This window comes from Prionailurus viverrinus, chromosome A3 (genome assembly GCF_022837055.1).
Source record: "Prionailurus viverrinus isolate Anna chromosome A3, UM_Priviv_1.0, whole genome shotgun sequence".
NCBI classification, from domain to species: Eukaryota; Metazoa; Chordata; class Mammalia; order Carnivora; family Felidae; genus Prionailurus; species Prionailurus viverrinus.
This window is the reverse complement of record NC_062563.1, coordinates 88116226-88140347: the sequence shown is the minus strand read 5'-3', so window position 1 is coordinate 88140347 and position 24122 is coordinate 88116226. Positions and strand designations below refer to the sequence as shown.

At 42.3% G+C, this 24122-nt stretch overlaps 1 protein-coding gene and 1 pseudogene across 9 annotated transcripts in view; one reads left to right on the top strand and one right to left on the bottom strand.

Annotated features, from left to right (window-relative positions):
- Positions 1-24122, top strand: part of ADD2 (adducin 2) — a 105064-nt gene continuing 80942 nt past the window's right edge. For 6 of the 9 annotated variants that reach the window (XM_047853639.1, XM_047853645.1, XM_047853641.1 and 3 more), the window contains exon 1: positions 1-544. The gene's annotated coding sequence lies outside the window, so the exon portion shown is untranslated. Of the gene's footprint in view, positions 840-1032; positions 1166-24122 lie in introns of those variants that run through there. The other 3 variants (XM_047853634.1, XM_047853638.1, XM_047853636.1) reach the window with 3 other exon arrangements.
- LOC125162948 (high mobility group protein B1-like) lies at positions 18699-19563 on the bottom strand (annotated as a pseudogene).

Genomic DNA, 24122 nt, shown 5'->3' with positions numbered 1-24122 from the left:
TTTCAGATTTTCTTCCTAGCTCTTGGCTTTTGCGGGCAGTTGGTGGTGCCGGAGTGGACGTGAGCAGAGGCCAGGCGGCGGGACTGCGGCAGCGCGGGCGGCGCGCGCTGAGGGTGGGGGCACTGCAGCACCGCGGCCCTGGGGCAGACGGGCAGTGGCCCGCTAGAGGGGGCGCTGTGGGCGCCGCCAAGCGTCCTTTTGTCAGCGCACTCGGCCAGGAGAGCTCTCATTTCCTCCCAGCCTCGTGCGGGAAATGGATTTAATTCTGACGGCAGGGCTGTAAGGGACGAGCGGGAACGAAAGCCTTTTGTCAAGGAGTAGCAGCCTCTGTCGTCTGTAATTACCACTGACGCGGAGAAGCTGCATTGCTGGTGGAATTCCAGGCAGCTCTGACAAGTGTGGGGCTGCAGGATGGGAAGAAAACATTGCTCTGCAGATTAGCTGGGTGCATTAAGCAGACACTCAAAAGACAACAACAACAACAACAAAGCAAAACAACAGCCCACAGTGGAAGACCAGGAATGGATAAGATGCCGTGTAGGAGGTAAGCCCGTCTTGGCAATGGGTATCATGGCTTTTGCCTTGGTTTTGTTTCTTTTAATGGAATTTGAGACCCCTACAGCATCCCTCCACCGTGAGAGAGCTGGTTGGTCCAGATTGGTGAGCGTCTGCTAGTGTGGGTGTCTGCGATTCACCCTTCCCGGCGGCTGTGTGTTTCATGCCTAAAGGTTTCTGTTGACGATGTAACGTTGGAGGTTGTTTGGAAAGCGGGGCTAACTGGCGTTGGCCTCTGCATGAGGATGGTTGGATGCCCTCGCTCCGAGCGCCACGCCTGACAGGTGGGGCTTTCTTCTGGGGTCCGGGCTGGCGGGTGGCAAGCGTTGTTGCCTCGCGGGGGCCGCCCCTCCCTTCCCTTCCTGCTCAGCCGACGCCCTCCCGGGGAGCCGTGCGGGGTGCTCGGCGGGCTGGGCGCGTTCCCCCGGGCGTAGCTAAGGCTCGAGGCGGGGCATTGTGCCGCAGCTGCGGGGCCAGCAGGCGCGGTGTCGGTGTCGGCAGCCGCCTGCATTTGGAGCAGGGGAGCTGGCACGTGAGTGGGCCCCATTGGACTTGGATTTTTGTGCGACTCCACCACTTTGGAGGGATAAAAAGCCACTGCCCCCAAGAGGTCTTGCCAGTCTGTTCCTCCTCTCTTAGCTTCCATCTTCCCTCCCCTCTCTTTTTTCTGCCTGCCTTCTCCTCCCGCCTCCGGGTTGGAGGCCACCCTGGCTCGGGGAGATGGGGGTGGAGTGGGGAGGATGGGGAGCGTCTGCCAGTTTTGAAATCGCGACCACTGAGCTACCAGGTGTTGGGGGGTGGGGCGGGGCATACTGCTTTAGGATGCCGATCAGGCGCTCTGTCTAGCCTATTGTCTTGCTTTTTCTCCCCCTTCCTTTTCTTCTGTAATCTCCACCCCTTGCCAAAGAGAAAGAGAAAGACAGAAAGCCCCAGGAGAGAGAGAGAGGGAGACAGAAGGGAAGGGGGGGGGGGGGAAGCCCCAGCCCACACCCTATCAAATTCTTTTAAAAATTGTTATGTATCTGTGACACATGATTATTACCCATCTGTTTCTTTACACCCACTCTTCCCTCTTGCTGTTTGTCGTCTAAGGTTCAACTGACTCAAATGAGCCTTATAAATAATAGAAATCAAGGCTCAGTTTGTTAAATGGACATCTTGTGCTTCCTGACTAAGCCCCAAGGAGGGGTTGGTCTGATGCCCTGATGGGAGGAAGTGATTGGAGAGGGCAGACCCACCTCCTTTCACGCCTAGTGTGTGGGTCTAGTTGAGGTACATGGGATGCATGTTTAACTTGTGCAGCAAGGGGTGTCTTTGTTAAATGGATTTAAACATTGGATTTCATTTTTGAGAAATGAAAAATGGTCCACATATGAAGTGAAAGTACTTTAAAAGAGTGAGAGCAGAGCAGAAACTGAAGTTTCAGACTTGCAAGTCACTCCAGCCACAAGCCTATGAATAGCACATGCTGCAGACTTTACAAAGGGGTTTAGACTGTTGGATATTTGGATTATAGCATTCTACCTTCATTCTGTAAGGTGATCAGACTTTTGTCAGTGCATATGGACCAAGATCATGCCCAGCCCTGCCTCCCTGTCTCTTCCTGCTGCTCATCTCCCCACCCCCAATAGCAAACCTTTTATTATTATAATTTCAATATATTTTGGAGAACCACTAGAGATAAATCATTCCTTGATCCCAAATCCATATATTTCTGTGGCAAGCCATTTATTCTTTCTTGTCCAATTGCCTAGCCTTATTAGAAATCTGCCTGTTACATTCAGAATATACAACACTGCCTGAAATGACGCACTACATGTTGTTTCTAGGCTTGGGTTGAATTTGCCTTAAATGTTAGTAAGGTGCTGGAATTAGCAAATTACAGCTATTCTTAAGAGCCTACAGGTGATCAAATAGGTTTGTTGGGAGAAAGTTTAGTGTTAAGGCTTTAAATATGTATATATATATAAAAGACTTCAATAAATATATTTATCACAAGGACTTTAAGACCATTTACAGGGCTTCATAAATCATAGCAAGGGAGACTAAATTAGAAGTAAATGAGAAAGAAAAAAACAAGACTAAGGGTAGAGGTATAAAATGGTATTAAGAATGAAGCTAATACAAAAATACAAGTGTGAGACCCTCTACACTTGCTAAGCGGGGAAATAAATCCAGCACTAAACTTTCGAGCATTTCATGGAAAAAGGGGACCTGACCAATCCATGGTTCATATGTTCTATCTATTCATTGATTCATTCACTCATTTGTTCACTTAACAAACACTCAGGACTTACTATGTACCAGGCTCTGTGCAAGGTGCAGGGACAGACATGGTCTCTGCTCTGACAGCAGTTACAGATGATTGCAAGGAACTGACATTCATTAGAAAACCTTGTATATATACGAATGTATAATTACAAATAGTGCTGAGAGCCGTGCAGAAAAAGCATGAAACAAAACGTCCCATATCTAGAACATGAAACACAGAAACTTAAGAGAAGCACAACAATTCTTGATTCTAAGAGCAGAAAGGAACTTTTTGCAAATATTACAGTGTTTGGAATGATGTCTTCAATCATGTCCTTGTCAGCCACAAGGAGGTTTTCATACCGCTGTTTTTATAGTGTTCCTTGGTGTGCGCTCATATTACTTCTTGGGGCTCTCAGACCCCTGGGGTTCTGAGAATATATACATTTTGAGGGATCTGTGTCTTTTCTAAAATTAGCAGTTTTACTTCAGTGATAATATTTTTGTAATGTTTATTATATATTTTAAGAGAGAGAGAGCATGAGCAGAGGAAGGCAGAGAGAGAGAGAGACACACACACAGAATCTGAAGCAGGCTTCAGGCTCTGAGCTGTCAGCACAGGGTCTGACATGGGGCTCGAACTCACGAACAATGAGATCATGAACTGAGCCAAAGTCGGACGCTTAACCGACTAAGCCACCCAGTTGCCTCTTCAGTGATAATCTTAACATAAAAATGTGTTCTGGATTATCTTGATGGCAACCCCAAAACCCATGGTGGGGCCTGTGTTTGCCTCTGCATCTTCCCATGTGAACCAGGGGCAGGCGTGGTAGCTCAGGTCATGAGGCAGCGAGGAGTTTAATTAGAGGCACATGGAGAGAAGGGTGAGCCCACACAGGGCACAGACTTGTCAAACTCAAAGGAACAACTCCTGGGATCAGTGCTATATTGGCAAGGAATGATGCTCTCATGCTGGTTCCGCCCTCATATGGACTGGGCTGTAGCCATTTATTAGCAGCAGGTGTTGTAGTGAAAACACAATGACAGAGTTGCTGTTGCTGATTTCAGCAATAATTGGGTTAGATCTGTATGCAATACAGATTCAGTGACCTGTGATAACTACCTTATGTCCAAAACAATGAGACAGGTAACTAGGCATAATGATTGGGTGGAGCCAGACTGACTTCTAATTCACTTTTCTACTTACTAGCTGTGAAACCTGGGCAAATAACTCAACCTCTCTGTTTCTCAGTTTCTTCTTTTGATAATATGGAGATAAAGATGTGGTATTGATTTCATAGTGATATCACAAGGATTAGGGCTATTATGTGTGAAAGACTGGTAAAGTCTTCAGTAAAGTTCAATAAGTGTTAGCAATTATTATTATCTTTATTAGTATGAAATGGCACCCACTTAGGTGGGTGGATTTTAGCAGAATTTTAAATTATGATACCTGATTATCTTAAAGTAGCAAACACATTTTTGAGGTTATCAATATTGTTTTGCACACATGCTTTAGGAGTTGTCTGCATTGGTATTGTTGAAGCCAGGATTCAGATAGTGGTAACATGTAGTAACTGGGCCTGAGACTAGATCTTTCTGTTAAGCCCCAAATGGTGTTTTAATCTTAGCAAAACAATATTATCTGTTGTATAAAGTTAATTTTATTAATTTGACATTTTAAAGTTTGATAATTACATGTGCTTGTAAATTGGCTTTGGTATTTTAGTTATATAACTAGCTATTAATGCCTAGGTGTTTAGAACTGGTCTTTATGTGTGCACATATTTAATAAAAGTGATGTAGGTCAACCCTGGGTCCATGGGAAATTTTTCTCTTCAAAAGAGATAATTGTTTAGTTTAAGCATTTTGCACTGTGTGCAAGGACACACCCAAGATTCTTGGAATAGAATTTTCACTCTCTAGGAGAGAGATTGCAGTCCTAATGTTTGACTCTATATACCTTGACTGCCATAGTTTTAGCCTGAAATAATTTTAAGACAGTAATACCAAAAACTGCCTCTGTTTTCAACAACAACAACAACAGCAAAGTCCCCCAAACTCAAAGAGCACCTATAGAATGGCAAGCTTCCAGCAAAGATTCACCCAGGCCTATCTTCCATGATAAACTACATGTGAGAGGTTTGCCAATGTTATTGAGTGAGGTGAAAAGAAAGTCTATTCTCTGTGCACTACAATGTTGGATTGTATAGATTAAAACAAGTTTATTGATTATATTCAAGTCTATTTTTATTTTTCTTTGTACCTAAGTGATCTGTCAAAGATTACAAGAAATATGTCAGTCTCCTACTATAATTGTGTTTTTGATAGATTTCCTTTTGATGTATACATATCATAGACATATGCATGTATATTGTATTATGTTACACACAGGTTATATTTAATGCAGTATTACTTAGGGCCCTGATGGCTTTCCTGGGATGGGGGACATTTAGTGCTAAAACAAGAACATGCCAAGCAAAGGAAGACAGATCTATTTTAGTTGTAGAGAAGAGGGAGATAACAAACAGTGGGCCCAGATTCTTCAAGGACTCTCCAGAAGATATGGCAGAGATGGTGCCAGCCAACGTCAACCAGCCCATGATTCAATAAGGGGCACTCCCCAGAAAAAGGAATGTTCTCTCAGCTGAATCCTAGAATAATACTCAGGCTCAAAGCACCAAACCTGAGTGGGCTATGGTGTGGTCTGGGAGAGCGTGGGGGTATTAAAAGACTCTAAGAACTTTATCAGCACCTTCCACTTTGGGTATCTGGCCCCCCCCCCAATCTTGATTTGTGCTGAGGGAGCCTCCAATAAAGTGGGGTTTTAACATAGCCAGCTTCAAGCCATATCAGTTCTAATCACCCCAACAGGTACAGCTGAAAATAAAGATAAATAAGTACATAAATAAATGTCATCTGGCCCAGCAGTAAATATCTCTAATGTACTTGGATGTCACCCCACAAGCAACCTGGGTAAGACCCAGAGGCTAGGGAATTTAGGATGTGGTTGCCAGAGAACAAATATCAGTGCTCCTTATGATATCTGGAATGGTCTTCCCTGAGCCAAGCCTTGAAGTGGATTTCAAGTGGCTACTTACCGAGCCAAGTAGCAAATGCCTCTGGCTTTTATGAGTGACAGCCCTAAGGATCATTTGACATCCTCTACCCCATGCACCCCCCCCCCCCCAACACATGCAGACAGCTGATTGAACCAGGTGTGGACCTGTGAGGACTTGGGATCTCAGAGCTGGTGGCCATATTAGGCCAAATAAGAGAGGGAGTCAGGGTGAGGAGGCCAAAAAAGAAAAAAAAAAAAAAAAAAAAAGAGAAGCCAAACCCAAAACAAAACAACAAACCAAAACAGACATGATGCAATGATAGTGATAGGTCATCCCCCTACTTCCCGCGCCAATTTAGAGAAGAAGCCACTTGGTTTTCCTGAGGTGGCCACAGCGATTCCAGTTCTAGTAGCTTCCATGAGGCCCAGCTAGATTTTGGTTCCTATGTTGATGAGGTTGCCTTCCATCTTGCCTGGGCTAGTTTGCTTGGGTTTGTGTTTTATCAGCCACACTGCTCCTGGGTAGAACTTTGGGTTACTCCAGAGCCTCCCATTTGTCTTCCCTACATCCAACTTGAACTCCATCAATCCACAGTGATCTTGCTGAAACAAAGCAAATCTCAACGTTACTTTCAGGATAAAGCCCAAACTCCTTGCTTAGATCTGCTTTACATCTTCTTCCTTCATACTCCACCTCCTAGGTAGGCTGACCAAGCATCTTTCTGGACATGCCGCTTCTCCACAGCTCCCCACCAGCTTCCACATCTTTCTCATCCTCTTTCCTCCACCTTACATGCCCCCCCCCCCACTTTGTAACTGGCAAGTTGCTTCTTTTAGAAAGCCAACCAAATAGACAAACTTCTAGCAAGCCTGATTAAGATAAAAACAATAATACTAGAAATGATATATGGAACAAAGCAGAGAAGATTTGAAATCATAACACTATGCATTATTATATCCTAACGTGAAAATCTTGATGAAGTGGACGTTTTCACAGAACATATGAGCCACCACTATTTCAGAAATCGAATGTCATGTTTCTGGATGGGAAGAGTTGATATTGCAAAGATGCCGTTTCTTCACAGATTCTGCCACATGGATGGCAGCCTTCCCAGTAACCAGAAGTGATGCAGATTTCTTCCTATTTTTCTATTCCTTTGATTATTTTCTGTGGAATTTTGAAAGGGTTACTTAACTGCATATACTCCATTGCAAATCATTGTATTGAAGGGAAGGTCAATATGTGTGCATTTGAATGTCATTTATAAACTGTTTTTCTCGAAGAGCAAGTGAAGTTATTTAACTTTGAAATGCAAAGGGACTTTATGAAGACAGAATTTCACTTAAAAAGGGACATGATTTTCAGCCCATATTTTATTATGAATTTCGTTATGTTTGCTTTCTTTACTCAGCATGGAGTCCATATAAGAATCTCTTGACTTTTGATTTTAAAAATTTATGGTGAAAAGATACTCGAAAAGTGAGGGCATGTACAGTTCTTTCTTCCTCTACTGTGTCAGATGGCAGAGCATCCATACTGATTATCTCAACAGTCCTTTATTTAGAATTTATTCGTCTTCCCTCTTAGCACCACATTTCTCTTAGATCTTTCCAACACCCTCATTTGTGTCCCAAATTAGCTACATCTGTTACCATAGTTATGCAGCTTAACCCATTCCATGCTTGTTCGTGCTGTGCTGTGCATGAGACTTCCTTTCTTGCGTTTCCGTAAGTCGTACTGTTAGTTTTCTTTCTTCTTCTCCTTCCCCCCGCCTTTTAAACTGTTTTTAAGGCAATGCATATGCATAGTTAATAAATCAGACAGGACTGAAGGGCTTCTAAGAGAAAGCAACAATCCCTGCCCCACCCCAAATCCTTATCTACATACCGGCAAACTGCTTTTAGCTGTGTTTCCCATTCTGCTGTAGTTCCCTCTGTATCTCAAAATAATATACATACACTGCTGTTTCTGAATTTATCAATTTCAATCATCATCTAGTGATCTTCTGCCATGAAAGTCAAGGATGTAATTTATTTACATCATGCCTACATCTCCTCACTGTCTTTCTCTCGTCATCCCTGCTGCTCCAGACAATGCATTTATTAAAATCTGATTTTTCATTCCATGGACTATTGACTAGGTCATTTGACTCTCTACTGTGTATAACATAAGGCTATTACTGCCTCTTCTTGCCCTGCTTCCTCCTTCCCCTCTAGCTTCCCTTTACTTTTGCATTATCAAAGTTGATAAAATATTCATTCTGTTCCATGGCCATAGTTGGTATCTATGATTTGTCTATAATTATGGTGATTCTAAAAGCTGAAAACTTTTAAACTGTTCATTAACTGGGTTGATATTGTTCACTGCACAATAAGTAATATGCTAGGATCTCATATCCTTTTCAGGGGATATTCCAGCCTTTGGGCCCCTAGGTGGCAAACACTCACAGAGTGACCCTGGGGACACCATCACCACCACAGCTGCCCTGGTTCACCCCCTGTAGGGTGCAGTTTCTGTAAGACCCCTCCAGATCCCTCTGAGATACAGAGGGATCTACAGCTGAGCGCCTGGCCAGGGCCGTGTCCTGTGATTGAGCACAGGAGAAGCGACTGGGGGGGGGCCTGCTGCTCCACGGAGATGTGCAGTTTGCACCCCTTTATTCAGTCTCTTTTTTCTTCCTGCCCTTTATCATGCCTGCCATATCAGAGTATAGGACACCTTCAAGGCTCTGCCACAGATCATCTGCTTCCTTGGCTCCAGCATCCTCTGCCTGAAATTTGGGCTGAGGCTTCTTTTGCTTCAAACATTAGTCACCAGTTCTCCATCTGCTTTTTGTCCTCCAGAAAGTTGTTGAAATCTCTCCTCTGATAACCACCTGCTTTTACTTCGTCATTGTAGGGTTGTGCATTTTTCTTCCCTTATGATCAATTTAATGGAGACTTAGGAGAGAGAGAGGAACATAGGGATAGGTGGGATTAGGCCTGCCATCTTGAATTAGAAGCCACGGTCATTAGTTTTCATCAAGCCATGCATGGTAGCAATAGAATAAACTAGTGGCAATGACATGATTTAAATTCAAACTCTAGTGAAGTTTGCTCTTCTTTGTTGTGAAAACGACTTCAAATGTGTGCAGTACGTATCAGCTCAATTCCAGTATCTTCTCACATCTAGAATAGTGCAGAAATACAGAAACATCCTTCTACTCCACTCTAAGATGAATGACTCTTAGCTTATGTACAGTTCTAACAAGCTCCGTTGTTTCTATTCAGAAAAGGGCAAATGGCAAATTAGAAGGGTTTGGCTAATAGTCTAAAAGAGCTCGGGATAAAATGAGGGCTAAGAGAAGACAGAAGCTTCTCTAGGGACCCTGGGTTGTAGTTATTGCCCAGGTGCTAGGGAGATCATAGGTCAGAGTTGCCAGTACTCGATTTAGATGCAGAAAGTAAGGAACTAACACAGAAAGTTAGTGAACTCACTAACAGTGTGCATCCTCTAGGGAAAGGGACTGCTAGCTTTTTTTTTTTAAACCTGGTTGAGAAGGAAGGATTTGTGGGTACCAAAGGTTCTTTGTTCAGAAAGTAAATCTGGAGTTATGATGCACAAGAAATTTCAGTTGCCTCTATGTTTCCATCGAATTTAGAGATTATTGCTTCATTTTTCAGCCTTAGCAATGATCATTGAGACGGAACACAGTTTGGGGGCTCCTGCTTTATATATCTTAACTGTTAAACTTACAAGCTGTGAAAACTGTTGCCAACTGTTTGAAGCCTGTACTTGTTATACTGAATATCTATCAAGATTAAGGATGTCAAAGAATTAAAATCTGCTTTTCAAAGTCTATTATATTTATGGATCAAATGATAACACCGTCTATGATTTATCTCAAAATCTTTTTTATTGGGAGATGAGTGGATTGGGATGGACTACAAATTGCTAATTGTTGAGGTTGGGTATAATCTGTTATCTAAACTGGCACTTTTTAGAGTGAACGGAGGTGCTATTAATAATCACACTGGAACAAGAGGCATGACCCAGACACTCAGGAAAATTATAATCTACTCTGAAGCTAGGTGATGGGTACTTGGAGTTCATTATATAGAATGCTCTCTAATTTTGCATATTTTCAAATTTTTCCATAATTAAAAATGTCTACTGTTTTATACTCTTTGCTGTTTTATTAAGATTGGAGCCTTTCATCTTAACCATGATGTTAAACATTAGTTAACTTCAAACACAAAATGAAAATAGCTAGAGAGTATTGTTAAAGGACAAATCTATTAATTTATAATAATGGGATAAAAATCCATAGATTCTGCAACTGGGACATCCAGGAAGCAATACTTAATTAAGTAGACAATGTTATAAAGCAGATCTCTAGCTTATTTATGCAAAGGAGCCTTGTTTCTATTGCTGAGTTGGGTTCATCAGGATTTTATGGATGGATGGGTGCATCCCCAGAAAGGTCAAGTCTGTTGGGAAATGAGGAGCAAAGCCAAGAAAGCAGCGTTTCTATTTGCGGAGCAAGTCCACATGCTGATCTATAACTACTTTGGTGTCTCTCCTATTTGAGGTTCTCCATTACCTTTTACCTGCTAAAATAGTCTTTCAGAGTTAGAGTTTGAGAAAGAAGGTCTCCAGTCTCGTTTTGTAATTACCATGGTATGTCATCCCACAGTTTACTGGTATTTTTGCTTCTGTGCCTGTAAGGTGGTATGGCTGAGGTACGTGGATGAGGCAGCAAGGGTGGGCTCTTTCAGGATGAGTCATTTTGTTTCTGCCAGTAAGAGGGCCCAGGTGGTTGTGGATTTGGGGTGAGGTCCTTTTGCCCTGTTCAAGGAGGGCTGAGATGAATGACTGACCAACTCCCAGATGGTACCCTGACAGGAGTACGAGGCAAGGTAGTATATAAATATGGGCTTTTTCAAGGCTAGAGTGCTGCTTCTGTAGGATCAGAAACCAGTTCTGTAAAAATGATTTGTTCTGATGCTGTTTGTGTTGCTAGTATAATTTACATAATTTACTTTTGTGTCCCCTGTATTATGCAAAAGAAGGTGACTTTTTAAATTTATTTGCTGTGCTTTTTAAAGTCAAGCTTATTGAGCTATAATAAACATCATATAGTACAATTCACTATTCTTAGATGTATTGTTCTATGAATTTTGACAAATATAGACATTCATGTAACAACCACCACAATCAAGATAGAATAAAGTTCCCATGTGCCCCTTTGTAGTAAATCTCCGCCATCCACCCATGGCCCTTGATAACCACCCATCTGGTTTTGCCTTATCCAGAATGTCCAATAAATGGGATCATGCAGTGTAGTCTTTTGTGTCCAACTTCTTTCACTTTGTATAATCTTTTCGAGATTAATCCATGTTGTTACAAATATTAACAGTTTATTTCTTTTGATTGCTGCGTAATATTTCTTTGGATGGCTATACCAGTTTCTTTAGCTGTCTACCCGTTAAAAGACATTTGGGTTGTTTCCAGTTTTTGATGATTATGAATAAAGCCACTGTACATATTGCCTTATGGATTTTTGTGTATTTCCATTCTTTCGGGTAAATAAGTACCTAGGAGTGGGATTGCATCGTAGTTTGGTAAGTGTATTCTTAACTTTATAAGAAACTGCCAAACTGGTTCTAAAATGTACCCCATTTTGCATCCCCACCAGCAATGTATGAGTTCTAGTTGCTCTAAACTTGGTATTGCTAGTTTGTTTTTTTAAATTCTAGCTATTATGATAGATATGGGTAGTATCTTATTGTGGTGTTAATTTGCATTTCCTTAATGTCAATGACTCCGAGCATCTTTTCATGTGCTTGAATGCCACAGTATCTTTTTGGTTGTTTCTTGTCTTTTAAATGTCTGCAAGTTTCTGCCATTCTAACAAACAGGGGAAGGGATATTTCTTTAGTCTCCAAGGGGGAGCAGAAGCATAATGGGGGTGGGGAGGAGCCATATGGGGGGATGTAGGGAGAGTTGCCTAAGAGGAAGGTAATATGGAAGGGCTGGAGGGGGTGAAGTCAGGAACTAGGGTATCTCATCCTTCCCTCCTACCCAGGCTGCTTCTTGAGCTCTTCCCTGGAGGATTTTGTGGTTTACATTATGAGGAACTACCCCCTTAGGAAGTGATGGAGGAAAGGAGGAAAACAGCTATAATATTGATCCTTTTTTTTTTTTTTTTTTTTATCCAAGTACTGGTCTTTATACATTTAGTTCAGTAAATATTTCTTTAAAATAGATGTTTGGCCCGGATCACCCCTTCTGTTAATTTTTGGGAAGAAGGGAAAGTAGAGTTACATAAACGTTCAAGAAAATGTATTTAAATTTGATTGATATAGGGACTCAAGGAGATATTTGTATACCCATGTTCATAGCAGCATTTTCACAATAGCTAAAACACAGAAGCAACTCAAGTGGCCATAAATGGATGAATGGACAAGGAAAACATGGTGTGTCTGACATATACTGTAATAAGGATGAACCTTGAGGATATCACTAAATGAAATAAGCCAGTCGCAGGAAGACGAATACAGTATGATTTCACTTATATGAGGTACTTAGAGTAGTCAAAATCATAGAAACAGAAAGTAACATGGTGGTAGCCAGGGTCTGGGGTGGGGGAAATTTTCTAATGCCTTAATGTTTAATGGGTATAGAGTTCCAGTTTTACAAGATGAAAAGAGATCTAGAGATGTGATGGTTACATAACATTATGAATGGATGGTACACTTAAAAATGATTAAGATGGTTGGGGCACCTGGGTGGCTCAGTGGGTTAAGCGTCTGACTTCAGCTCAAGTCATGATCTCACAGTTTGTGAGTTCAAGCCCCGTGTCGGGCTCTGTGCTGACAGCTCAGAGCTTGGAGCCTGCTTTAAATTCTGTGTCTCCCTCTCTCTCTGTCATTCCCCAACTCACTGTCTCTCTCTGTCTCTCAAAAAAGGAATAAATGTTCAAAAAATTTTTTTAAATGGTTGAGATAATAAATTTTATGCTATGTACATTTTATAGCAATAAAAATGTTTAATGTGATTGAGGTATATTAGCAACAATGAATAATTTATCACAGTAGTAGGTAAATTTATTATGGTTTGACTATGAGTATCAATTAGTCAGTTGACAAGTATTTACTTAACACCCTCTATGTCCATCTACTGTTCCAAGTGCTGGGCATGCCTCTGTGAACTAGGAGATTATACTCTAGTAAGAGAGAAGAGGCCAATGTGGGTATTTGAGGAGAGGTGAGAAAGTAGGAAACAATCTCCTTGAAGAGTCTACACCAAGGAAGGGCAGACTGTTTGGTAATATTTAGAAATAATTTGAAAGGTGTAGAGAGAGTTTTGAAATAAGTCTAGTTTGCACAGCTGTGTGCAAAGGTCAACTATTCAAATGTATACTGGAAACAAGGCCTTGTAGCATTTGACCAAAGGTAGGGCTCTTTGAGGTGAGAACAGCGGAGGAGAATGGAAAAGAGGAATTTGAGGTATTTTTGCAAGGGGATTATTACCTAGTGGAACTAGTTAATGTAAGCAAGATAAGGAAGGATGTGAAGAGTGGAGTTTGAGGCTAGATAGTGAAAAAATGAGCAGAAGTTCACAGAGACATTGGAGAATCAGAGTAGATGGGCTAGAAGGAGATGGTTAAGGAGGAGGATGTAAAATCCAGATGTTGGAAATGGTGCACTTATTGGTGGCAGCAAGATCTAGGGAATATAACCATGGGAGTGGATGACTGAGACTGGGGTAGAAGGAAACATGGCTGGCATGAGAGGCCAAGGAAATGTGAGGCTGGGTGTTGGGTGTATCACTGCATGGGAATGAATGTTGAAGTCATCAGGAATCAGAAGGCCTAGTGACCCAGGGGAAGATGGTGAAGTCATCCGTGAGTGAGGGGAATGACCAAGAAATAGTGATGGAGGATAGCTACAAGGGGGCTGATGGGAAGTCTGTCCAGTTGGGAGCCGTGGGCTTCCAAATAGAAGGAAGTGGCCGTAGGTCGTACAGAGGCTATCTACACTGTGCCAAGGCCCTGAGTATGTGGGATGTGTGCTGTGAGAGAACAGTGAGCTCAGAGGAGAGTGAGCCTTTGGATTTTTTATTTTTGGATCACAGAAATGGGCTTCATGTAGCTGGATTAGGGAATCCTGCAAAGAATTATGGGATTGTTCAATGAGCTTGGCTTCCAAGGAGGCAGGAAGGTAACCAAGGAGGCATTAGTGACTTTGGGCTTGTTCAAAACTCAATTAAAGGCAATTAACAGTATATGGTGTTGTTTATGAAAGTGCTAGTCTCATGAGAGATCTCCTAGTAGTTCTTGGGGCATTGTGAGAAGAGAAGGAAAACTTCCTTTCTTGAAACATCTTGTGTTTTCATGTCATTAATTCCTGCATTCCCCCCAGCCATGCATCTCATGGAGGGGACAGAAGGCTTCTGTCCTTCCATATCACCATCTTCCTGTGGCTCTGAGATGACTCTCTTGTCTAGCCTTGCTCTGCTGATGGTGACCTTTAACATAATAAACTGCCACGGGAAAAATAAGGATTGACGGAGAAGATGTACTTTTTCATAATTCATACTTACCCATTAGAACAGGACATTTGGGGGGGCGGGGAATGAAGCATGTTATAGGAAAGTGTGGGTTTTCTTCAATGCCTGGCCAAAAATCTCAAAAAAGTACTCTGTACTACGTGGTAATCCTGAGACATTCACTTTCCCACTCTCCAAAATGAGTATTTCACTCCTCTTTTAAAAAAAATATCCTCTCCTCCCACTCCCACACATCTTGCTAGGTGCCTCCAATTTCATTGAAAGACAGAAGCAATGAGCTGAGTGGTCCTGCTTTTATTAGGCACCATCCTTTCTCTGGGATCTGGGCCCCCTTTCCTCATACCTTCTCAAAACCACCACTCCAGCAATTGGTCATTCTTTTTTCTGCATTGTCAGCCCCCCCCCCCCCCCCACCTTTCAACATCCCCATTGGCATTCAGGCATGCTCTAGTATCTCCTACCTAAGTATCCCTGCTACTACCCCATTTCTCTCTTTATATTCTCAGCAAAACTCCTTGCAAGAACTGCCTTGTTCACTGCCTCACTTTCTCTTCCCCACTGTCTACACATGGGCTTTTGTCCCCTCTCTGCTACTGAGGCTGCTCTTGTCAAGGTCATTAGTGACCTCCTTATTGCCAAGTCTAATGGTCTCTTCTCTATTCTTATCTTACTGACCTATCAGCAGCTGTCAACACAGTGGACCTCTTCTTGAAACATTTTGTTGTCTGACTTTCTGGTACCCTTCACTCTCCTGGTTTTCCCTTGCCTCACTGGCTGTTTCTCTTTCTTCCTCTGTGGAGTTCCATTTAGCTCTACTAGACCTCTGAATGTGGGAGAGTCCCATGACTCTACTCTGGGTCCCCTATTCTCGCTTCCCCCCGGGGAGCTTTTCCAGGCCTTAGCTTTAGGTTCTGGTCTAAAGCTACATCTGGTCTCTTTTTTCTGAGAACTCTAGCTTAGTGCTACTTAGTCTTTATTGTGCATACAGATCACTTGGGAATCTTGTTAAAATGCACACTCTGATTCCAGTGATCTGAGGTAGGACTTAAGATTCTGTATTTCCAACAAGTTCCTGGGTGATGCTGAGGCTGCTGGTTTTGGGATCTTATTTTGAATGGTGCTGAGCAGTGAGGCTACAGACTTGTATTCCCAACTGCCTCCTTGACGTTTCTACATGGACGTCTTACAGGTAACTCAGATCAAGCCTAACAACCCTAGCAGAGTCTTAATTTCTTTCCTCAAACCCACTTTTTTCTGTATTACATTATCTTCCCAGTTGTTCATACCAAAAATCTTGGAATTTTTCTTGGTTTCTCTATTTTCTTCACTTTCCCATCCAATCTATCAGCAAATTCAATTGGCTTAATTCTCTAAAACATATCCCAAATCTTTCACTTGGCTCCACCATAATAGTAGTAGCTAAAATTTATTGAGCACTTTCTACATATCAGGCTGTGTTAATGATTTGTTATAGACTGAATGTTAATGTCTCTCCAGAATTCATACATTGAAATCTAATCCCTAATACAATGGTATTTGGAGGTGGCGCCTTTGGAGATGATTAAGTCATGAGGGCTCTGCAATAATGAGATTAATGACATTATAAAAGAGATCTCAGAGGGGTGCCTGGGTGGCTCAGTTGGTTAAGCATCTGACTTTGGCTTGGTCATGATCTCATGATTCGTGGGTTCAGGTCCCGCTTCGGGCTCTGTGCTAACAGCATGGAACCTGGAGCCTGCTTCAGATTCTGTGTCTCCCTCTCTCTCTGCCCCTCCCCTACTCATTCTCTCTCTCTCTCTCTCTCTCTCTCTCTCTCTCTCTCTCAAAAATGAACATTAAAAAAAATAAATAAAAGAGATCTCAGAGATCTCCCTTGCCCCTTCTGCTATGTGAGGACAGTGAGAAGACAGTGGTCTATAAACTGGAAAGCAGGCTCTCACCAGACACCAAATCTGCTGGTGCCTTGATCTTGGACTTCCCAGCCTCCAGAACTGTCAGAAATAAATTTCTGTTGTTTATAAGTTACCCAGCCTATAGTATTTTGTTATGGCAGCTTGGGCTAAGACAGTGCTGTGTTTTTGTATTTATTATTAAAACTCTAATTGCAACAATTGTATAAGGTCAAGTATTATTAATCTCATTATTTAGATGAGGAAAACTTATTTCTAGGTAATGCTACATAGATGAACAGTTTAAAAACCCAATTTACTCTTTTGGTTTATTTTTCTCCTTTGTTGTAAATATGGTTGTCAATAGGGCTATTGATATACTTAGAGAATTATGGAGATGTTATTTTAAGGTTTTGGTGTCCTTGCTAAGCACAAATTATATTGCAAATGTCCATAAGTCAACGTCCAATTCTGTGCATCTTCCAGAATTTATAGTCTCTTTTGCATTCTCAAACCATTTTTGGCAAGGGCTATATGCATTTAAAATGCTAAAAATATTTGTGTCTGATAATTATAATATTGTGATGCACCTTACAAAGACATTGTGTCTTGTGCATCCTTGTGCAAAGCAGGGATTCTTTATTTTCACCCCTGAATTTCTGGTAACCCATAGGATACATTGACAACACAACCTTCAAGCTCCAAGATGTATTCCTTTCCTAAGCTTACTCTGTGTTGGTCAGTTTCAAGAGTGTTGTGCTGTGTTGTTTTTCACCCTTACAACCTATGATGACAAGTAGCTGGGGTTCAGGAAAAAGCAGCCTACATGGTCTGCTAGACCATGGTCTTATAGATGGAAAGTAGTGCATATGAAGAAAGTCTCAAATGTGGGGTTGTTTAGACTGGAGAGTAGGTTGAGCTCTTTGCTACACTGTTAATGTTAAAGGAAATTCTTAGTAAACTTGTTGGTAAAATAAAGACATCTTTTGTAATGGGTGTAATTTACTTGGCTTTATTTTTTTTTTATCATTTTTTGTAAGTTTATTTGAGAGGGAGAGAGCAGGGGAGGGTCAGAGAGAGACGAGGAGAGAGAATCCCAAGCAGGCCTCATACTGTCAGTGCAGAGACCAACGCGGAGCTTGATCTCATGCACCGTGAGATCATGATCTGAGCTGAAGTCAAGAGTTGGGTGCTTAACTGACTGAGCTACTGAGGTGCCCCAATTTAGTTAGCTTTATAAGTGTGAGTTTCTCTTGAGGGTGGGAAAAGGAGATACACAGTCATCATTATCCTGGTAATTAGTATTACGCCTTTCTCTAGACAACCAGTCCTCTCTAAGAATGTCCAATATGCCAAGGCAAACATTACACCAAGCACAACACTTCAGTATTTTCTCTTGCTCAGTTATAATATCCTAGGAAGTAATATTCTTGCATATAAATGAACTCAGGAAAGCTCTAAAAGGAGCCCCAACCATTAGCAAGGGGCTGCAATTCTTTATTTCTGAGAAACATGCACCAGATGTTCCTATATATGAGAAATGCTCCCACTGGAATTCTGGCATGTCAAAGCAGAAGGAGCCATGCAGACCCTCCAGTCCACCCCTGGAGTTCTAGAGAACACACAGATGAAACCGAGAGAAGACAAGACTCTGACCCAAGGTGAGGCCATAATTACTGGCAAATCCAGGGTTGCTGAAAAGTTGTTCTTCAGGATTTTCTGTCCATCCGTCCTCCCTCCCTTCAAAAAAAAATTGTATTAGAAGCATTCATAATGTCAACAAAATAGCTACAACTTTTTTTTTTTTTGCAATTACAGAGTGGTACTCAGTTAATACAACAACAGTTTTTTAATGTTTATTTATTTTTGAGAGCTAAAGAGAGAACAGGGGAGGGGCAGAGACAGAAGGAGACACAGAATCTGAAGCAGGCTCCAGGCTCTGACCTGTTAGCATAGAGCCCAACGCAGGGATGGAACCCATGAACTATGAGATCATGACCTGAGCTGATGTCAGACACTTAACCAACTGAGCCACTCAGGCACCCCAAGAACAACAATTATTTTGTATAAACTGCATCAGAGACCACTGAAAATGAACCAGCTACCATCGCCATATATAACTAATTAGTGCTATGCACCAACAGGAACCTGCTTTAAATTTCCATGCCAGTTTACAACCCCCATACCGACCAGGCAAAGTTAGTGGCTATTGAAGATACCACCAGGATAGGTCTACCTGAAGACACATTCGGTAGTGTGTTAACTATACAGAAAAAAAAAAAAAAAAGACCCTGTACAGTTTAAAAACAAATATTATACAGTCTTACATTTCAGTTTTTTTCTTTAAAAGGAGTGAGCTGTGTACAGGAAGGGGGAGGGGTTAAATGTTTTATAGACCAGAACAAAAAACTACGCTAGGATGAACTTGTTCATCTTCTTCATCTTCCTCTCTTATCTTCCTTGTCTTCCATCTTTTTCTTGCTTTTTTCAGCCCTGACGACTCCCTTTTTTGCTGTGTCAGGCTTTCCTTTGGCTCAGTATGCAGCAATAGTCTTTTTATATTTTTCCTTCAGCTTAGCAGCCTTCTTTTCGTAAGGATGCATGTTCTCTGCGGCAGCGTGATTCCACACCTCTCCAGTTTCTTTGCGGCATCACCAACAGATAGGCCAGGATATTCTCCTTTGGTTTTTGGGTGATACTCAGAACCAAACAAGAAAAAGGCCGAAGGAGGCTTCTTAGGTGCATTGGGATCCTTGAACTTCTTTTTTGTTTCTTCTTTAGAGGGGGATGTAAGTTTTCATTTACTCTTTTATAATGGGCTTTGCCTGCCTTTACCAGGTCTTCACATTTTCCTTTCTTTTGAGCACATGGGCCTCCACCTCTTTGAGCACTCCTTAGAAAATTCTGAGCTGGGGGCGCCTGGGTGGCGCAGTCGGTTAAGCGTCCGACTTCAGCCAGGTCATGATCTCACGGCCCGTGAGTTTGAGCCCCGCGTCAGGCTCTGGGCTGATGGCGCAGAGCCTGGAGCCTGTTTCCGATTCTGTGTCTCCCTCTCTCTCTGACCCTCCCCCGTTCATGCTCTGTCTCTCTCTGTCCCAAAAATAAATAAACGTTGAAAAAAAAAATTAAAAAAAAAAAAAAAAAGAAAATTCTGAGCTGATTGAAGCATCTAGGTGATTCTTCCTGGCTCCTCTCTGCAAGTTTGCATATGACGACATTTTGCCTCTGGGCTTCTTAGGATCTCCTTTGCCCATGTTTAATTATTTTCCTCAATGTGGCAGAGCCGCCCAGTGCCCGTCTGGCTCTCACTTGCCCCAGTGCTGCCTCTGTGGAGCTTAGGGTACTGTGGTGGCTGTCCAGGACCTTTCTTTCTAAATGTCAGCTTCTCCCTTTTTTAATGTTACAGTTTTCAAGATCCTATTTGGTTTCAAGGGAAAAAGACAGGAAGAATGTAAGTTCCTTGTAAGAATCTTAAATATGGTAGAGGAGACGGGTGGGGCTGAGACAGGCCTCCACCCATGTTGACGCTTCATCCTCATCCTGGACACAGGGACAAATTTACAATGATTTAAACTTTATTACAATTACAGCATCACAAAGCATATTAGTTCCCTAGGGCTGCCTTAACAAAGTACTACACACTGGATGGCTTACAATTGTAGATATATTTGTTCATAGTTCTGGAGGGTAGATGTCTGGAATCAAGGTTTCCATTGGGCCGTGCTCCCTCTGGAGGCTGTAAAGGAAGAATCCTTCCTTGCCTGTTCCTGACTTCTGGTGGTTAGCAGCAGTCTTTGGTGTCCTTGGCTTGCAGCCACATGACTCCAGTCTCTGCCCCCATCATCACATAGGCTTCTCCTCTGTGCCTGTGTGTCCTCTGTGTTTCTTTATACCCAAATCTCCCTCTCCTTATAAAGTCCCCCATCGTTGGATTTAGGGCCCATCCTAATCCACTATGAATTATTCTTAATTTTCTACAAATACCCTATTGCTAAATAAGGTCACATTCACAGGTTCCAGGAGACATGAATTTCAGGGAGATAACTATTCAACCCAGTATGCAAAGTTACAATGTTTTATGTTTTAACTTTTTCTAAGAATTTATATTTGTATTGCTCTAGAAAGGCATGTTTTTTCTTAGTTCAGGAGAGAGAGAGAAATGCACCTGAAACACTGCTTTCCAATGTATATCTGGTAAAACACTATTCTCAAGAAATGTAACATGAAATAAAAGTTTCCATGGTCAAGAGAATTTGAGGACCCTGTATTCTACCCCCTCTTGAAGCATCATCAGGTACCTAGGACAGAAAATATTGAGAAAGGTCCTGTAACAAGCACCTGTGTTTATCCTTCCAATTTCAAAGTGATATTGGACAGGAAACACTTCTGTCTGTGTGTCTATATTGATTAAGGGTTGCCTCCACTTCATGAAACAGAAACCCAACCACAGTAGCTTAATCCAATAGGGATTTATTCCCTTACCTAGAAAGTTCCAAAGTCAGAGTCTGGGATTTACACAGTAGCTCATTATGGCACCAGTAGACTGGGCTCCTTCTATCTCTCTGCTCTGATGTATTCAGTGGGATTCTTTCTCTTGAAAGTTTGCAAACCAGATACTCCATTTCTTATCTCTCAACTACCTTCTATTCAGAGAGGAAGAGGAAGTGGTGAGGGAGAAGGAGTAGCATTTCTATCAGGAAATTAGAGTTTCCAAAAAATTCCCAGATTTATACTTGCACGTTATTGACTAGGACTGTATCATATGGTTGCTTCTAGCTTCAGGGAATGCTGAGAAATGTAGATTTTGGTTTTTTTTAATAAAGTTTATTTTTGAGAGAGAAAGAGAGTGGGGAAGGGGGAGAGAGAGGGGGGGAGAGAGAGAGAGAGAGAGAGAGAGAGCGAGAGCGAGCGCCAAATAGGCTCCACACTGGCAGCTCAGAGCCTGATGTGGGGCTTGAACTCATGAACCATGAGATCCTGACCTGAGACGAAACCAAGAGTCAGCCACCTAACTGACTGAGCCACTCAGGTGCCCCAGAAACACAGGTTTTTTATTGGACACATTGTATGTTGGACAAAATTGAGATTCTGTTAGGAAGGAAGAAAGGGAGGTGATATTGTCTAGGCAGCTGGCCATGACTGCCACATACACAATTTCCTATGGCGTTAGTGACCAAGAGATCACCCTTGTTAAAAATGTGTCCACATGATAGAATGTTTTCTGTAGAGTTCCAGGGTTTTTGCACCAGCCTCCAAGTTTAATCCTACCAAACATTTTAGCTCAGTTCAACCAAAGAAGTTTGAAGTGCTCATACTTGTATGGCTCAATGCTACCCTAAGTGCCTTTTAAATTATTTAATGGCTTGATATGTGCTTACATTCCTAAGCTAATTTCATCTTCTTTAATGTGCTCTAATGGTATTTGGAGCTTCCCTCCCTATGACCCCAAATCCCTTAAATATATAGCTGCCAGGTTTTGAGTAATAGAGTAATACATTAGGAATGCATTGTGGAAGCATCGCTGTTTCTTCTGGTCAACATTTAAAGCAGTGAAAAGAGAGGCTCCCACCTTCTCAGAGACAATGGATGCTGCCTTGTGACTTAGGAGAGCCTTGTCAATGACAGAGTCCTCAATGATCACTGTTGTGGTCACATATTCAAATCACCAGTGGATCTAGAACGCATTCCTCCATTCCCAGGTAGGACCTGCAAAGAAGAGCCTACTAGGAGAAGGAGCCAAAAGGGTCTCATTCTGTCTTTGGTTCTCCCCTTTTACTTTGTGTGATCAGGGAAAGCACACAGGCCAGGGGAAAGAAAGCTCATTAGTGCAGCATAGCCTAGCTTAGCCTGAAGAACACAGCAGACAATAATGTCAAAGAGAAAGATCCAGAGACATAAACAGATTCCAAAAAAGGTTTCCTTTTGATCTCTGAATATATGACATTTTTAAAAAATGTTTATTTATTTTAAGAGAGAGAGAGAGAGAGAGAGAGAGAGAGAGAGAGCAGGAGAGGGGCAGAGAGAGAATCCCAAACAGGTTCCATGCTCTCAGCACAGAGCCTGATGCAGGGCTTGAACCCATAGACCACGAGATCATGACCTGAGCCGAAATCAAGAGTCAGATGCTTGACCGACAGAGCCACCCAGGCACCCCAAATATGTGACATTTCTTTTTTTTTTTTTTTAATTTTTTTTTCAACGTTTATTTATTTTTGGGACAGAGAGAGACAGAGCATGAACGGGGGAGGGGCAGAGAGAGAGGGAGACACAGAATCAGAAACAGGCTCCAGGCTCCGAGCCATCAGCCCAGAGCCTGATGCGGGGGCTCGAACTCACGGACCGTGAGATCGTGACCTGGCTGAAGTCGGACGCTTAACCGACTGCGCCACCCAGGCGCCCCCAAATATGTGACATTTCTAATCTTACTTCTGGAGATAGGTGAGGAGGAGGAAAGGACCCACAGGATAAAGCAATCAGGTCATCAAACCTGAGAATAGGAATGTGCTTTGCAAGTGAGTGCTTAGTGGCCTGGGGAAAACAATCATGGAAACTGAGCTATTCTCCATTCTCTGCTATGTATATAAGGTCTTTCCTTCATTCTGGGTGCAGGTAATCAACCTGGGATGTCAAAACACCTGTTTTTCCTTTCAGCAAAAACATGTCAAGATTTCTTTCTTTCTTTCTTTCTTTATTTTTAACATTTATTTATTTTTGAGACAGAGAGAGACAGAGCATGAACGGGGGAGGGGCAGAGAGAGAGGGAGACACAGAATTGGAAGCAGGCTCCAGGCTCTGAGCCATCAGCCCAGAGCCCGACGCAGGGCTCGAACTCACGGACCGAGAGATCGTGACCTGAGCTGAAGTCGGACGCTCAACCGACTGAGCCACCCAGGCGCCCCATCATGTCAAGATTTCTTAAAAACCTTTAAAACATTATGCCATTATATGTTTCTTTTTTTTAATTTTTTAAAACATTTTTATTTATTTTTGAGAGAGACAGAGTGCAAGTGGAGGAGGGGCAGAGAGAGAGGGAGACACAATCCGAAGCAGGCTCCAGGCTCTGAGCTGTCAACACAGAGCCCAACGCGGGGCTCTCACCCACCAACCATGAGATCATGACCTGAGTTGAAATTAGACACTTAACCAACTGAGTCCTCCAGGTGTCCCACTCTTATACATTTCTAAAAAAACACAGATTACACTGGCCTCATATCCAAAGGCAGCAGCTGAAAGGAACAAATGCTCCTATATGATTTTGGTAGTTGACATACTATAAAGAAAAAATTTTTTCAATTTCTAATCCCCCTAGTACAAGGGAAACCGTTTATCACAGAATGGTGTTTCAGAAAGGGCACTCTGAAAATTGTAAGGGGTTCCCAAGCCACTGACCCAAAGATACTGTCCCTGGAACACAAAATATTGTACAGAAGGTATAAGGAGAAGGGTAATAATGTAGCAGAAGCCAGGATGAGTTTCTCTTGCCTGAGTGACTATGTGGCATAGTGGGTGAGCACGTGCCCTACAGCATTGGATTGTATCTTGAGACTTGGTTTCCTTGTTCGAATCCCTTGTTAAGCTCTTAGTTCTGGAGTGCAGGAACCATTTGCTAAACATTTTTTTTTGTAGTATTAGGTTTTATTAACACAAATCCGACATGCACATAAGCTGTCTGTCTGTTCCTTTTCTTCTCTGCGCAGCCTGGCATTGGGATTGGTGATCCTGATGGCCAGCTGGGCTGCTCTTTCCACAATGCTTTGTGGTTCTTGGAGGAGACATTGTGAAATCCCTGCACAGTGAGATTTGTTGCACATCA